Source organism: Corvus moneduloides, chromosome 16, assembly GCF_009650955.1.
Source record: "Corvus moneduloides isolate bCorMon1 chromosome 16, bCorMon1.pri, whole genome shotgun sequence".
Classification (NCBI taxonomy): domain Eukaryota; kingdom Metazoa; phylum Chordata; class Aves; order Passeriformes; family Corvidae; genus Corvus; species Corvus moneduloides.
Window position 1 is genome coordinate 12,172,741 of NC_045491.1, and position 13,615 is coordinate 12,186,355.

The 13,615-nt window shown below is 40.2% G+C and overlaps 1 long non-coding RNA gene across 2 annotated transcripts in view; it reads left to right on the forward strand.

Moving 5' to 3' along the window:
- The first annotated feature begins 345 nt into the window (after positions 1-345).
- LOC116452201 overlaps positions 346-13,615 on the forward strand; it is a 28,096-nt gene continuing 14,826 nt past the window's right edge. Inside the window, exons 1-2 of one of the 2 annotated variants that reach the window (XR_004243432.1) lie at positions 346-9,544; positions 13,063-13,101. This is a non-coding gene — a long non-coding RNA (uncharacterized LOC116452201). The remainder of the gene's footprint in view (positions 9,545-13,062; positions 13,102-13,615) is intronic. The other variant, XR_004243431.1, reaches the window with a different exon arrangement.

The following is a 13,615-nucleotide window of genomic DNA, read 5'->3' on the forward strand; positions in this document are numbered from 1 at the left end:
ATTTTCCTCCCTCAGTAAAAGAAGTTAAAGTAATCTGCCCTAATACATTATTGAGGATTATCTCTTATCAATAAAGATCAACAACTGTTTACAGAATATCTGCAGTTCCCAACTAAGGACACAACCACAGCGACAGTTCTGGCGTCGGGTGGGGGTATAGCAATCCCCTCATGCTTCCTCTCTGCAGAAGAATCTTTTCTCAGGGATCTGCTTTTGCTTTGTCAGGAACACGGGTCTGAAGCACATGAAATAACTTTTTGGTGCTTTGGTTTTGCTTTTCTTTTAATATTTCTTAAATTAAGTGGAACTTTTGTTGCCAAAAAAAAAAAAAGCCCAAACCTAAAGTGAATTTGCTGACTTTATGTTAAATGCTTTTTCCCTCCCAGTTTAAAGTGACCTTTGATGGAAACTAAAATGTGCAGGTGTCAAAGTGTATCAGTATTGTATACCAGAGATGTGCACAACTGAGGTTTTTTTGGCACTTTCTCCTTCCAATTTATTAAAGGTTGTGTCAGAATAAATTTATGTAAGCAAGGATCAGATTTTATTAGTGGAACATCATTAGCTTTTAATGAATAAGAGTAGTTTAGGAAAAGAGCTGATAACTAAGGTAACATTTGAGAGCTGTTTCTCCTCTCTCCTTCCACCACTTGTTTTAACCCTTCCAGTGGGTGTGGAATACAGCACTGGAGAGCAGAACTGGTTGTGTTAAAGCTGTAGTTCAGCAAAGCAGCTGACAATGTTCCAGTGTCTATCACTTTTCAGCACAGCAAGATGTGCTAAGGCTCTGTTACTTTAATGGAACTTTATGAGTTATGCAGATTTTTCTCTAAATAGAAGCCAATTAAGCAGGGTCCAAGACTGCAGCCATGGATGAGGTTATAGGAACAGCTGGCAAACAAGATGCCTCCACAGTGGATAAGGACAGACAGAACAAAGATGGCCCCTGGTCCCAAAGTCTAAATTGCAAACTCCTGGAATATCCCGGGGATGATTGTCCATCAGGAATGTGACTGATCCTCACCAGCAGAGAGAGATTTAAACTGACAAGGGATCTCTCCAAGCTATCCCAAAGGACAGAGATGTTGTTGAGCTTTCCTCCCACAAAACAACTCTTCCTCCCTTTTCTGCAGACTTGTGGGGACTGCTGTTCCCAGCAGGTTTGCTTCCTTTTTCTGGACACAGCAAAGCAGAAGGACATTAAAATTTGACAAGACTGAATCCAGATTTTGGGTCTTGCTATTGGATTAGCAGAAGTAGAGCAGTTGGTGCAGAGTGCTAAACCCATGCAATCTTGTTTTGCTGTTCCACTTTGGAACAGCTTTGTGTGCTTTACATTAGACCACATGCCCTGAAATGCCTCTGCAGACTGCCCAGATAAAGCTGAAGTGAGCTCCATCACGCACCTGCTTTGGTCATTCTTGATCCTTATCAGGTTTGTAACACCAAAAGATCTAGTACACAGATCGTCCTCTTTTTACAGCCACTTCAAAATCCCTGCTGGCTCTCAGGCACAGCTCTGACAGTCTAACTGGGGTAAATGCTAAAGGACCATTACATTTCCTGTCCCTAGTCATTATGGACTACAAAGATAATCGACTTCTTGGTCTGGATCTCTCTGAGGTTTTGGGGAAACACTGCGAATATTTTCTTATTCTGTCCATTGGGAAGCTTAAAATAAAGATTTCTAGAGAGCTAAGACACAGATATTGCCAAAATGTACCAGATGCACATTAAAGATTTTCATGACCTTAGCCAGGAAATGCAGCTCCCCACTGAGGCCAGGTAATACCATAAATCCTGCAACAGTATCTTTGCTAGGCAACAGTTACCAGCACTCCTTAAGAACTTTGAGCCCCGGCTTAAAGCCAAATCAGCCAAGTTCTTATAAGGATGCAGTTGCTCAGTTTTCCCCAGAGTAGCCCTGCTCATATTAGAAACTAACAATGAGGATTCAGAAAAAAGCACATTTACATATTTTTTCCATTAAAGAGAGATGTTGCACACACAAGGTTGGTATCTGCTTATAAATCTGAAAATCCCTTGTGTGCACAAACAAATATCATTTGAGAGATTTTTCAGAGTTGTATGCAGTATGAGCCTATCGATTCCTGTTAATTTGAGGAGGCTGTTGATGAACTGAACAGCCACTTTCCTCTTCTCTCACAAATGCCTGCAAAAACAGGAAAATAGTCTCAACTTTTTCTTGTATGCCCATAAGATAAAAGAAGATGAGAGGCTCAGTAACTCAAATCCCTGCTTTTTGAGCATGCAGAACACAAGCTGAACTGCACGTAAGCACAAACTAAAGTGCCTCTTCCCCCTTTCACATTTTTACAGTTCATTGGCATATAAAGTAACATCCAAACAGCCTGAAACAATTCCATCTCTGCTGTAATTACAGGATCCCACTAAAATTACAGGATTCTACCACTAAAAATGTCTTAACTGCTTTCATAGTTTTCTACAGTACATTGCTTATGCCACCTTGCTTCTTGCCAAATGCATGCCTGTACACACACAGAAACATCCCCATCCCCAAACTGGACATTGCTACAGTGGCTCAACACACAATTTTATTTTAATGGGCAAACAGGATGCACTGGACAGTTGTGCTATGGACCAGCACTGCCCTGAGTTCAGCTGACAGCAAAGAGCTATGAGATTTGTCCCAGAAAACCATGGCAAGTTCACTTCCTGAACACTCACTTCATCCTTACAGATATTTATCTCTCCAGATTGAGTCCATTTGGTATATTAGTCACAGATTCCCTAGCCATGCTTCAAGCACAGCATAATATAGCATGAATCACTGCACTGAATAATCCAGAAGTATATTTCAAATATAACTTTTACCATGCTCCTTTTTACTGATCTTTCTTTGATGGATCATAATATGATCACTTTAAAAGTACTTTAAATAATAGCTGCACTTCAAAGGATTTTTTCTTCTATCTTATTTAAAACATTATATCAATTGTCATGTGTCATGATTCCACACAGTTATTATCATGCTGACGTTTAAATATTGCTTCCTTATAGATCTACCTGTTAAGTATAATTTGTTGCATTCACCCCTGTCACCAGAAATATTTATTCCCTACAGCAACAGACTCATCCACTCTAACAAACTTTCTGCTTTTTATTCTCATAGCTGTGTTCTTCACTTTTATTATTAAATCCTGTGGACACCAATGGCTGTTTTATATGGCCTATATTTGAAAAAACAACTGCAGGACTCAAGAGCACTGACAAGAGCACAGATTATCAGCCTTGCTAGTCTCGATGTGATTCTGCCGACCTCTGCTTCTGATGATGCCAAGTTCTGATAAGGAATTCATAGCCAGGGTCCAGGTGATACATGTTCCCTTTCCAGTTCTGCCTCTGAAGTGTTGATTGATTTCTGAGAAGCTGTTTGAATGTCCTCTATTAGGAAGCAGAAGTAACAATGCCAGGTTGAACCCAAAGCAAGAGAACATTTAGTTCTTCCCTTTGAACTCCTCTTTTCCCTACACAAACCCTTACTGTTTTCACATCCTGCCATTATGTTAAGGCACGGGTTTTATTCTGCCTGATCTGAAGAAAAAGTGTTGTGTGATGTTGTGCACACAAATATATCCCATGGGCAGTGCCAAAGATTTAAATTTCGGTAAAAGCATTAAAAACATTTCACTTCCTTCTCGTTAGCAAGCACAGCTCATTCTCATCGTTCTCCTGACAGTGACAAGCATTCTTTTTATGAATGATTTTATGTTTCCATCCAGCCTTCACTCTTGGTGGAAGGCTACTCATCTGGAGTTCAGCCAAAAAACAGAGATGATGGAAAGTAGTTTTCTCTACTTGCCTTAAGTAGTTCTACTTAGAGAGGATGACTTACTTCATAAAAAGTGAGAGTTAAGCCTGGAAAATAGCCTTAAGTTGAAAAACCAGCAGCAAGCTTCAAAAGCCAGAAGTTACAAGTTAAAGCAGTTGTAAGTAAAAATCATAGTTCATATTATGCAAGTGAGATCTTTCTGGCAAACAGCTGAGTGCATCTGCACAACACACAGCAAACTAATGGCCTATAAACACAAACATCAAAGATGGCTTTAATTAAGGGGTTTTTTTACAATCCAACTTGCTCATGCATTGGTTGTGAACACTGACACCCTTGGTTAAAGCTGCATTTGCTATGTTAACTTGTGGCAGCATTTCAGACCTTTTGCAGCTTTGGGAGGTGAGCTAATCTGAGCTGTGTGTTCATACCAGTGACAACTGTTCACTCAAGGAAGCAGCTGCAGCCCATGCACAAAATTTAACTTAATGAAAAAAGGTTGAAACTTGAAGTTTGCTTATACCAAACTCACAGTTTAGTTTTATTACACAATCTCTCATAGCACTCAGCTTTAAGTAGTACAAGTGCATTTCTGCTGTGACAGCTTTACTGGGTTTGCATCTGTTTGATTGTTTTTGTGACTGGTTCCCCCCATTCTTATGCCCATAAAAGTGTCTTGTCAATCCACAAAAATATCTACTTTTCTGCAAGTTCCACTAGTCTTTATGTGTGAAATAAAGGATGTAAAGGCAAGACTTGAGGGACTATGTCATAGACAATGTACTTAACAAAAGTATTAATAGGCTGCTCCCTTTAGCACTCAAAATTATATATAGTTGGTTTCTTTAATTTTCAATTAAAATTTCTTCACAGAGCAATTAACCTAAACTTCCTATAAAAAACCCCAGCAAAATCAACAACAACAACAAAACAAACAAACAAACAAAAATAAAACAAAAAACTAACCAAACAAAAACAAAAAACCAAACACAACAACCCTTTCCTGCTTGGAAATAAAGTTATTTATTGCCATTAAGGCACTGCACAGACACTTCATGCTGACCTGGCCACATGTCAACATTTCTTTGTGCATGGAGTAGGTGATCCCTTTAAGTCACAACCATTTTATTATTGAAGTAGAGGAAAGAAGTTCCCAGCATACTATCCAGATCCAATAATTCCTGCAAGTCCCCACAGTATATTACTGCTACTGATCACAAGTGACTTTAATTGTTTTCCAGGCATGCAAGTTCCTCTCACTCCATTGTCTTCAATCACAGACTGCCCCAGTAAGGAAAGCTCTAAGTGAAAGAGAAGAAATGAGGAGAGAATAAAATAATTATTATACTGAATTTCTTTAAGAAATTGAAAGGAATTTTGCTGTGACACTACTCCCACAGCCCCTGCAGAAAGACTGCTCTGATTCAGCTTTGTTGGTGATTATGTAGGATTAGGTTTGTCAGTGAGAATAAAGCCAGTGCACCCGTTGTGATCTGTCCTTTCTGTGTGGCCTCAAAGGCCACAGTGCTCCTGTGCCTGCAGAGATCTTCCTGCTCATCAGCCAAGGGGCAGAGCCTGGTTATGAGCACGGGATTTTAACTCTGTTTGCCCCTTCCTCGTTTTGGGACCAGTTTACATCAAGCCTCCAAAAGCTCAATGGCATTGTTGAACATGCCCAATTTAAACAGTATTTTTCCCCTCAGATGAGCAGCTACCATCCAGTCAGGGTATGTAAAGGCTTGGTCCCAACTACCAGGTAATGATCAGCTATAATGAATTAAGAAGCAGTGGCTCTAGAAAGTAGTCTATATGTTCTGCAGTAATTAAGGTTATTTTTAGGATAATACTCTTACAAACTGTTGAGTTCCTGGATACCTATGAGCAAAAACCCTGGCAAAGTTACATTTGTTCTTTTAGCAAGAAAAGAAAGCATTAATAACCGGCCGGGCTTTTTCTCTTTCCACTTACAAAGCCTTGGTTTTTTTCCCTTCTTCTAACATATTAAATTAATCAGTTTTCATACTGTTTTCTGCTTGTTTAGCATAACCAGTGAGCGGATTAGTCCTTTATCTCAGCTATCCATAGGTTTCTTTAGGAAAAAAGGTGATTATTGCTGTGGTCACAACAGGGTACCCCGTTCTTAATCCCCTCACAGGCAACCTTTGATCCATCTACAGTTAAACACACGTGTCCAGGACACACTGCTGTGCCTATCTCTAATCCTCCCCAGAAAACCAGAGGGTTAACTGTCCTACATGTTAATTAGCTCGGAATCAAGGAGCCAAATAACATTCCTGCAGTCAGAACAGGTGACAAAGCAGGGATCAGAGGGATCTGAGCTTTCCATTACATTTTGTTTTCAAAGAGGTAACAATCCATGAGTGCACTAACAACACTGTCCAGCAGCCTCATCAATGTATGATCACAGCATTTTCCACCCTATTAAATAATTCTCATGTTATGTGTAAAGCAGAGTAATGCACCACAGGTTTTAAATAAAAATAAATCAATCACACATTTAGAACACTAGAGTTCTGAGCAAATACTTGGTCGGGTTTTTTTATAGAACAGGCTGCAACCCAGTGCTCTTTCACATCATGATTTACTTCAGTCTACTCCAAGATTTTAAACAAAAAGCTAAAAATTCCTAAAGACAGAATGTCTTGAAACACCCTGATGAGTGCCTCAAGTGTACTTCAGTCCATTGGAACCAGTTTTCTCCAGAGTAACACATGCTTTCTCTGATGAATGGAAAGAACATCTCTGTATAATTACTGAAAATGTGAGATCTATGTTCCAGTGCAGAATCTTGGGTATTTTACATTAAATGCCAACAAATGTTTTATTCAAGTCACAACAGCAACACAACTCCAGAGAAAAGACACAGTGATAGTCTTGATTCCCTCTTGTCAGATCCATTTTGTGCTGGCGAGATGCCATCAGTTTCCAGATGGCATCACTGTATAGAAGTGATGCACAGAATTGCTGTAGTGAAATGACAAACAATGAGGTCTAATAAACTTGACATTTTGGGTTGTTTCTAATTATCACAGGTAACAAGCTAAGGCCAGAATGATCAGTTTCAGCTAAGTTTACTTATGCTTATAGTTCTTTAGTAGTATTTAGTGTAATTTCAGTAGTAGGTGACATCTAAAACTGCTAAAGCTTTTTTCATCTTCTACACAAGGAACTGCACGTCCCTAGGAGTCACATAAATGTGTGTCCTGAAGGCATAATCCTAGAATAATTCCATTCCTTCTGCTGAAAGTTAGAGCTATGTATTACAGTAACACTGTTTTTATTAATGAGCTGTATTTCAGGTCTCTCTTCTCAGAAATGCTTTCTGGAGCAGCTATGTTTATGGCCTCTCCTGTGCAGCATAACTCAATATCCCTGTTACGTAGATAACTCAGATTTATGCCTCTATCCTATGAGACATTTCACAAATGCAGGCTTAGTGTTGTCAGGCAGTTTGATGGATGTTAAATCCTGAAATTTACCCAAGTACATCCAGATAATGGCGTGGCAATACCGGTTCCGAATCTGAACGCATCACCATTGTAGTAATGCATTCCCTCATCCCCTCCTGTGAGGGCAGTCATATTTCTGGAGAGGCACACTACATCACACATCACCTTAATGTCACCCACAGCACTGCCTCACCACGTCGAGACAGGCACACCATTGAGTTCTGCCCCAAGGGAAGCTGCATTTCTTCCCTAGGCCTCATGCATGCTTTGATCATTCAGTGTAGTAAAAATAAAGCCAGGATAGACATTAAAAAAAAAAAAAAAAGGTTGTTTTGCTTCTTTCTGATTCTAAGAGGACTCAACAAGACTAGGAAGTGCTGACTGCATGGCAACCTACATGGATTAACACCTGATAAAATTTTACATGACAACAGCTGGTAACACCACTACCAGATCTCCAAAACAAGAAGCAATCATGCTGGTAACTTTGCAGTCCTAGAATCCCTGAAACATCTGCCAGGACAAACTAAATAATTTCAAAGGAATTCTGGAAGCACGTGAATAATAGTCTGCTCCATAACAGCCTGTCCTTATTGTGGCCGCAAGATGACAAAGAAACAGCAGCTGGTGAAGGCAGGCAAAGAGGTGTTATAGCAGGAGGCCACATGTAGTGTCATGTTGAAAGTCTTTAATGAATGGAAACAGTGGGCAATACTGAGGAAGAGGTGTGCTGGCATGAGGAAAAAGATCCATTTAACTGGCCTTCTGCTTTTCCAAGAGTCTTTGTTCAGACTTGGATCTGTTGAGCCAAGTCTTCAGGAGTAAAAGGGACAGACTGATAGACCAGCTACCTTCTATTCTGCTTAGACACAGCTGAAATACAAGGCCTTTAAAAGAATTTTGGACACCATTGCAAAAACCAAAATCCCACAATTGTGTGAGCAAGTGTCAAAGTTCTCGAATACAAACTTTACTGACCAGCTGAATATGAGGAAGCCACTGGCACGAAAGCACTGAATATTTCATCTTTCAGTGGAACATGCAGTTTCTGGGCAGAGAGTTTCTATGAGCTGAGGTGACCAGATTTTTATTATTTAATCATTATTTGCCTGGAGCAGTCATTTCCCTTACACAACCTTCCAACCATTCCAGTGTGGCTCGGATCTGGAGGTTAGAACTCAGCTCCTTCCCAGTGAGAGGCTTCACAGAAGAAATCGTGCAGTGCTGTGAGACTCAGGACTGGCAAGTGCGAGTGGATGTGTGGTTCTGGGGATAAATCATGAAAACAGCTGGGTAATTCCTTGTTAAAATTGTTCTAGCGTAAACCTGACAACTGAATCTAAGTAAAAGAGCAGAAACATTACTATAACCACCTGTAATACCATGATAGATGGTGTTACTGTTGCCTGGAGACCTCAGTCTCTAAGCCAGATGTCCACAGGTTAAAATCTGTTGCCTCTGTAATAAAATATAAGAGTTGCAAAGAATGACTCAACTAATGAGCAGTTCTCTTGAACTTTGAATGCAAGCTATTTTTTCCCATTTTTTCCTACTCTCCTTTAGGTCTGATGAATTATGCATCCATTTAGCCATTCTTGGTTTAGCAGAGGCATCAAAGGGAGCTGAAATATGGAGAGAGATGGTCAATATTAGACAGACATATGAAAAGGGTTACATCTCTGCAGGGTTCCTTTTGGAAAGCTGTTCAAAATAAGTTCCGAAAGAATAAGTGTGACAGGAGCAAGATAAAAGTCCAAATTAGCACAAATAGCTCTAAGCAGCATTGAAAAAGTAGGGTACAAGGTGCAGTGTCCAACAGAAATTCAGACCACAGAGAAATCCATGATAAATGATTCATAGGCTACAGAGTGGATAAATGACACAACCGAGCCTTTTTAGTAACTGAATGGAGACAGTCATAGCTGAAATGAATGGGCTAAGTTTGTGACTCTTTAACAGAACAAGATTTTACATAATTTTGCATGATTCCTCCTCACTTGAGTTGTGTGAATACAGAGTTATTTCCCTATTCCTTAGGCAAACCTGTTAAACAGCATTAAATTCCTTCAGGAATCAACATGATTTCCCAATCCCTGCCATTGCCTCTTCTAAATCTGAACTGGGGAGAAGTAAAAGCAGCATTACAGAAGGCTTTGAACCAAAACAAGATCCTGACTCAGGATCATCTGTCTCACTTCACGTCCTTGTATTTTGCCAAGTGCTGCACATCAGGAATTGATAATCTCATTCAGTTTAAGGGGTAAGTACTTCATCACCTTGCCTTCTGACCCAGTCCAGACACCCTTTAGTGTTGGTTCTAGAGATTTAAGAATTGCTCTAGGCTCCTGCCACTTCTGTCCCCAGGGTACTCAACCCTGCCACAGTCACTGGCAGCACCTATTGGTGCCAGGTAAGTCCTGGAGAAGGAACCCATTGCTCTCAGGTAAAGATGATCCTTCAGATTATCCGTACAGTGAGCAGTCTCACACAACACACTGCTCTGTTCCTAGATAACGCAACTATGAAATTTGCTTTCAGGAAAGTGGGACCTTAGACTGGCTCAGAAAGAAAAAAAAAGACAAGTAGAACCTCTCTTCTCAAAATCTGAGCCAGCAAAGAGGCTGGGCACTGACCCCTCTTCAGCTAGAACAGCAGTGGTGCCCCCTCCTGCTCTTCCCTGTGAAGTTTGGCGACAGATGTGTAACAGGGACCTTCCTCTGCTGGGAGGCAGATACTGCCCCAGCTGCACTCAATTCCTGTTTTCTACACAAGCAGGAGACCTGGTATTGTGAAATTCTGTCTTCACAGAAAATCAGGGCCCTAAATCTGAGCAGAAAAATTTCTGAACAGTAGTAGATCTGCTTCTCCCTCAAAAAAAGAAAAAATCAATTATTCAAGACACAAAGAAGCTGCTTTTAGAACAATCAGATTATTAATCTTCATCCTGTGACTTGGAACAAGTGGAATATTGCAGCTTCAACTTTCTCAGCCTTGTGAAGCTACTCATTGATTTTTGTACATCTTGACTGTGAATTTCTCTCCCAGGTTCTCTATCTTGATGACCAGTAAGATACTCTTCACATCACTGCAGCCTGTTAAATAAACCATCTGATAGGTAACTCAGACAAGGAGGAATCTCTGTGTATATATGTGCAAGGTGTTAGAGTCACGTTTCTTAAAGGTCTTCCCAGTAAGTCCAATTGCCTGCAATATTACCACCATCCATGGGAGCCTTGCTTGGCAGCTGTGCTTCCACAGGACACTTCCCACTATTAAAGTTATTAGTGTCACTTTAGAGTGAAAGAAATGCAGATAAACTATTAACCATCAAGAAAGGACAAGGGGCAATTCTGGCAATATATTAATTCTGTGACCATCTGTAATGAAATTAATCTGGAATTTACCACAGAACGGATAATACTCCGTAGTTCATTGTGCTGCTAGGTTATTCCAATACACTGTTTGCATGAAGAGGCACCTCTATTTCATGGCCCAGCATCTTCCTGTGCATGCCATATTTTGTACACAATATCAGTGTCTAGTTTACAGTAAAACAAACCTGCTTTAGCCACTGTGAAGTGGGAAGAAAAATTATACTTTTCCCTCTTCCAATATCCAAAAATAGTGGTTTATGGGTGCAGAGCATTCTGGGCATGGCTTTGCTGCACGTGACATGGCACTGAATTGAGTCTCAGGAAATAAGGGACTAATGATGTTAAGAAAAGCCTGCCAGGCATTTATCATTTGGAGCAAAGTTGCTTCTTATTTTTTTGGGAACTTGGAAAATCTGGGTTTAGTCTTTGCGTGTCTTAGCATTCCTGCATGCACAGCAGCACAGGAAGGCATTTCAGTCTTACAGGCTCTATCCTGTGCATGAATAGTAAGAGAAATAATTCCCAATATCACCAAATTGTTGGGAAGATAAATATTTTAAGGTGGGATAGTGCTCCAGTGCTAGAGCTCCTGCAACAGTACCAGAGCTGAGGAGGCAGTGGGGTATAAGGGTATTTATGGAATTAACCATGGTCAAAAGCATGTTTGCAGGTCACTTTCCTTTACATCAGCCATTCCTCTTTCCCACTGCCCTGCCCTGTCAGTCTGCCTGGTCAGGAATGTGCCAGCTGGTCTAGCACAGAGCTGGTAACAGCATGTGTTGTTTGAGAACAGCAGGTACTGCTTTGGAAACATGATGGATTTAGCAACACAGGGATGTAGGATTTTTTACAAAAACAAGAGTTTATTCCCAGTCCACTCTCTTTAATGCAAAATTTGCATGTGTGATATTATAATGCCAGTTTTAACATGATTTTTTTAATCAGGAAAGACTCATCTTTGGGGCAAAAAAAAATAATCACTCCTGGAGGAGGACTTGTAGGGAAATAAGAATTGAAGAACTCTTATATTGCCTTCTCATGAATTCATGCAAGGAAGGATGCACTGCCCTTTGCTCTTGCTGCATAACATTTAGCACAAAGCCAACCTACACCTTAGTAAAGCAGCAGGTTATCCAGAAAATGCCAGTATTTTTGCAGAAAGCAGCAAGAGAAGGAATGCAGAGGCAAGTCATAGGGACAAAAGCCCTGTTATTCCTGACAGTACACTGGACTCCAAGACAAGGTAGGGTTTTTATGTTACAGAAAATACAGAGGTTCATGTGGTGCTGTACTAGGAAAGATATTTTACCATATGAAGTCTTCAAAGACTTTCAGGGATCTCTTTTTGCTCCTCCTCATGCTAATGAATCATCACTAACTGATGGGCTCCACACAAGCTTCCTCCCTAGGCAGCATTATCACCCTAAGACTAAGATTGCAAGAACTTCCCAGTCTTCACCTCAGGCCCTGCTTTGCAGCCAGTTTCATCTGTAGCTCCTCATGGCAAAGTAAAGCAGAGCAGAACTTGGTATGAAAGGTAGAGACAACAATGCAATCCATAAAGGTGATAGATTTGTACACACTTATTGTAGGCAGTCATGCATTACTACACACCACATCCAAAACAAATGCTATATCTCGCCACTATCTAAGAAAAGCCAGTATCACTGTGACAGTACAAATAATTCTGTTTTTTTCACTGGGTCCTCAGTGCAGAGGAATTGAAAAAAATAAATGTTTTACTTGAGAGAAATAATGGAAAGATTTATAAACAAAAGAAAATTAAAAGGATGCTTTACTAGATAGAACATCAGAGTTTTTACAGCTGTGACAATGAACATAGTGCTTGTTCTACAATAAATCTGGTGGTATTTGCTCATGGAAGGACAGCACATATTTTTAGCTCTACACTCTTCCAAGATGTGTTTTTTTGTGGGAAGGAAAGTTTTCTTCCTTATTTCAAATGCTGAAGTAGATATTTCTTTAAATCAGTGCTCAAAGATCCTTGGCACTTCCTTAGAAGTGTTACCTTATGACAGATTGTCAAAAAAAGGTATCAATCCTCCTTACATAAATGGATGGTGAAATGCAAGCTCCGTTAAGAAAACACCTTCGGTATTTTATCAGTTCCTCAGCAGAGGAAGATACCTCCAAAATAGATCTCTCTCCTCCTACACAAAGAGAAGTCATTCCAGTACAGCCAAAAGGTGAATTTGACCTGGTTTACCCAGGCAGATAACTCCAAGAGTCTTTAGTTTTGATTAGTTTCTCTGTATTAAAATCGTATTTCTCTGGACTATTTTATTCGAAACTTTCCTTCCCTTATTCCTCTTTTAACCTTAAAAACCAAAAGTGATAAGAAAATGTGCATCCCATGCAACTGAAAATGTGGCCTTTTCCACAGCCTCCCTCAGCTGAAAACACTGAGGCCAAGAATTCTCAGGTACTTTTATAACCAGTGTTTTCCCTAAAATGATGTGTGTCTCTTGTTTCTACCCCACAATAGCTATTCCTCAAACAGTAACAGCTTTTTGTAAGGTAGACATTCTGGAGAGCCTTTCAAGTACTAGAAATGAAACTACTGACCCCTCACTGGTGTTAAACATCAATCCTGGGAAATCCAGTCCCTCTGGGAAGCTCCCTGTGGGCCTGGTCTCAGGCAGGAGGGAAGGCTGGATCTTTGCTTCTGCCTGACAGATCCGCTTCACCTGCTGAAGAAATCTGTGTTTCCCTAAGGAGTGCTTGGTGGCTGCTGGAAGCTGGACTCTGCTATTTACTATGGTCAATGCCCCAAAGTACTGCTGACTTCTGTAAACAGCAGAATATTTATTATTAGCTTCAGATCAGCAGAACCTTTTAGATACATTATCTTTCATTTCAGTTACCAGAATATGTCTTAACACTAAGCTAAAAACCCTAGAGAATTAATGAAATATGTACATGCCTGTAGCTGAAAA